Raw genomic sequence first — 4,399 nt, 5'->3', positions numbered from 1 at the left:
GGAAGCCGTAATTCCCAGGTGTGGTGGGCTTTTTGAAAATCCTGCAGGGGAAAAAAAGATTAGATAACAAACTGTTGAACAGAGAGGCCCAGTGTGCTGTTGAAAATTATTTCACCTTCTACTGTGAACTCTGTACCCTTCCTCACATGCTTCTAAAAATAGACATTAATTAGAAAATAAAATGAACCCTATATAGTTTTCCATATACCTCCTGATATATCTACACAGCCCTCTGCTTTCTTACTCACAACAGACAGCAGGACAATGGAATGCACGCACGCACGCAAGCAAGCAAACACACGCACACACGCAAACACACACACACACACACACACACACACACACACACACACACACACACACACACACACACACACACACACACACACACACACACACACACACACACACAGATCTAGGGGAGACAGCTATCAACATAGGATCTGTCCTGACCACAGAACAGCCTTCAGCTATGTGGATCTACAGACCATTAGCCCCGTCACTGCCCCTCTCCAGGCCTCGTCCAGGCCCCCCACCAGGCCCTCCTGACCCCTCTCTGTCTCAGCATGCCCCTACCCTGGCTCCATCAGGGGTGCCCTGAGGCCGGGGACAGAGTCCAGGGATAGGGGCTGGTTAATGTCAACCCCACTACTGAAGAGACAAACCAACATAGAAAATGTTTACTGTGTGTCTTCGTCTCATCCCCCCCCCCCCTGCTTATTAAGACTATACAGTATGTCTGTACATTATCATCTAGTCTGAGTCAGTGAGAGAGAGAGCGGGAGCGGGAGCGAAAGAGAGTGACAGAGAGAGAGAGCAAGAGAAATAGAGACAGAGAGAGAGAGAGAGAGAGCAAGAAAAAGAGAGAGGGAGCATGAGAGAGAGAGAGAGAGAGGAGGTAGGGAGAGTTAGCGAGAGATAGACAGAACAGAAAGAGAGATAAAGAGAGAGAGACCTGTGCCTAGGCCCCTTCGGCCCACCCCAAATTAAATCAAAGTTTATTTGTCACGTGTGCCAAATACAACAGTTATAGACCTTACAATGAAAGGCTTACTTACAGGCTCTAACCAATAGTGCAAAAAAGGTGTGAGGTGAACAATAGGTAAGTAAAGAAAAACAAACAACAGTAAAAGACAGTATAGCGAGGCTATATACAGTAACGAGGCTATAACAGTAATGAGGCTATATACAGTAGCGAGGCTATATACAGTAGCGAGGCTACATACAGACACCGGTTAGTCAGGCTGATTAAGGTAGTATGTAGATGGAGATATGGTTAAAGTGACTATGCATATATGATGAACAGAGAGTTGCAGTAGCGTAAAAGAGGGGTTGGTGGGTGGTGGGTGGCGGGACATAATGCAGACAGCCCGGTTTGCCAATGTGCGTGAGCACTGGTTGGTCAGCCCAATTGAGGTAGTATGTACATTAATGTATAGTTAAAGTGACTATGCATATATGATAAACCGAGAGTAACAGCAGCAGTGTAAAATAGTCCGGGCAGCCATTTGATTACCTGTTCAGGAGTCTTATGGCTTGGGGGTAAAAACTGGTGATAAGCCTTTTGGTCCTAGACTTGGCACTCCGGTACCACTTGCCATGCGGTAGTAGAGAAAACAGTCTATGACTGGGGTGGCTAGGGTCTTGGACAATTTTTAGGGCCTTTTTTTAGGCTTTGTCTTGCCCTCTTCATGACCGTCTTGGTATGTTTGGACCATTCTAGTTTGTTGTTGATGTGGACACCAAGGAACTGGAAGCTCTCAACCTGCTCCACTACAGCCCTGTCGATGAGAATGGGGGCGTGCTCGGTCCTCCTTTCCCTGTAGTCCACAAGCATGCCCCCCACCCTTGCGGCAAGGTCCTGAACATGACAGCAGGATATAGGCCCAGGCCATGAGCAGAGCAACAGGCCCAATCCCCACTATTACACCCACCCAAGCCCCATCCTGAGTCCTAAGAGGTATGTATCAGATGCTCAACATGCTCTGGTCTGGGCCTAAACCACACAAAAACAACACTATGCAATATGGAATCCAAAGCTTTTACTATCTCATCCTGGAATATACAAGTTCTGGGGTCATCTGCCTTTGGCCTAAAGAGCAGGAACCCAGACTTCATCAAATAAATTGGGAATACAAGTAACATGGTATGAAGGAGACGGACCCACTGGTTGCCCTCTAGGTTACAGAGAGCTGGAAGTCCCATCCACCAAACTACCAGGTGTGAAACAGGGTAGAGACTCAGGGGTATGCTAATTTGGTATAGATTAGACATTACCCACTCTATTAAATGAGTCAAAACAGGAACATTTTACATCTGGTTAGAAACTAATGAGGAAATTATGTTAACAGAGAAAAATGTCCTCAGGTGTGCTACATATATCCCCCCAATAGCATCCCCATACTTTAACGATGACATCTTCTCCATCCCAGAAGTGGGAGATCAGCCACTTCCAGGCCCAGGGATATGTGTTCTAGTCTGTGGCGATCTAAATGCCAGAACTGGACAATAACCCGACACACAGGGTAACAAACCCCTATCTGGTGGTGACAGCTTTCCCTCCCCCAATATGCCCCCTCGACACAACTACGACAACATAACCAACAAAAACGGGTCACAACTCCTGCAGCCCTGTCGGACGTTGGGTATGTACATACCCAATGGAAGTCTTTGAAGGGATTACTATGGTAGGTACCAGAGGTGTGAACCTGAGTCACATGACTTGGACTCGAATCAGACTCGAGTCACAAATATGATGATTTTAGACTCAATTTGACAAAATCAAAAAATACTTGAAACTCTGTTTTGACTTTTACACCAATGACTCGTGACTTAACTTGGATTTGAGCCTTTTGACTCGAACTGACTTGATACCCTCCCAAAGCCCAAATATAAAAATGATGCTCTTAAAATAAGTGTGCAACTCTTCATTTAACAGATTATAGTTTGAAACGGACAGCAGCCAATCAAATTGTGCAGAGGAACGTCGGCGTGTGTATTCAGATGTAGCCCTTGGAAAGATGATACCCCAAAATTATTATTTTAGGATATAAAGACTACGCTGTAGTCAACAAAAAAAGGATTGCAGCTTGCAAAATATGTGGGAAGTGTGACGAAGGCGCAACAACTTCCAACTTTGTTCGACGTTTGAAGCTGCACAAAGAACGGTACGTTGTGGCTAATATAGCCGACAGCTACAGTTGAAGTCGGAAGTTTACATACACCTTAGCCAAGTACATTTAAACTCAGTTTTTCACAATTCCTGACATTTAATCGTTTTAAAAAATTCCCTGTTTTAGGTTAGTTAGGATCACCACTTTATTTTAAGAATGTGAAATGTCAGAATAATAGTAGAGAGAATGATTTATTTCAGCTTTTATTTCTTTCATCACATTCCCAGTGGGTCAGAAGTTTACATACACACAATTAGTAGTTGGTAGCATTGCTTTTAAATTGTTTAACTTAGGTCAAATGTTTTGGGTAGCCTTCCACAAGCTTTCCAGAATAGGTTGGATGAATATTGACCCATTCCTCCTGACAGAGCTGGTGTAACCGAGTCAGGTTTGTTGGCCTCCTTGCTCGCACATGCTTTTTCAGTTCTGCCCACAAATGTTCTATAGGATTGAGGTCAGGGCTTTGTGAGGGCCACTCCAATACCTTGACTTTGTTGTCCTTAAGCCATTTTACCACAACTTTGGAAGTGTGCTTGGGGTCATTGTCCATTTGGAAGACCCATTTGTGACCAATCTTTAACTTCCTGACTGATGTCTTGAGATGATATTTAAATATATCCACATAATTTTTTCACCTCATGATGCCATCTATTTTGTGAAGTGCACCAGTCCCTCCTGCAGCAAAGCACCCCCAAAACATGATGCTGTCACCCCCGTGCTTCACGTTTGGGATGGTGTTCTTCAACTTGCAAGCCTCCCCCTTTTTCCTCCAAACATAACGATGGTCATCATGGCCAAACAGTTATATTTTTGTTTCATCAGACCAGAGGACATTTCTCCAAAAAGCATGATCTTTGTCCCCATGTGCATTTGCAAACCGTAGTCTGGCTTTTTAATGGCGGTTTTGGAGCAGTGGTTTCTTCCTTGCTGAGCGGACTTTCATGTTATGTCGATATAGGACTAGTTTTACTGTGGATATAGATACTTTTGTACCTGTTTCCTCCAGCATCTTCACAAGGTCCTTTTCTGTTGTTCTGGGATTGATTTGCACTTTGCACAAAGTAGATGTCCTGACCGACCTTCCAAAACTATAGTTTGTTAACAAGAAATTTGTGGAGTGGTTGAAAAATTAGTTTTAATGACTCCAACCTTAGTGTATGTAAGTCTCTCACTGTTGCCGCTTGTTATCCTGTCTACGATACTGGTTCCCAATTGGGAATCAACCC

Source organism: Oncorhynchus mykiss, chromosome 25, assembly GCF_057628025.1.
Source record: "Oncorhynchus mykiss isolate SJ-2025 chromosome 25, ASM5762802v1, whole genome shotgun sequence".
NCBI classification, from domain to species: Eukaryota; Metazoa; Chordata; class Actinopteri; order Salmoniformes; family Salmonidae; genus Oncorhynchus; species Oncorhynchus mykiss.
This window is presented reverse-complemented; position numbering follows the sequence as displayed.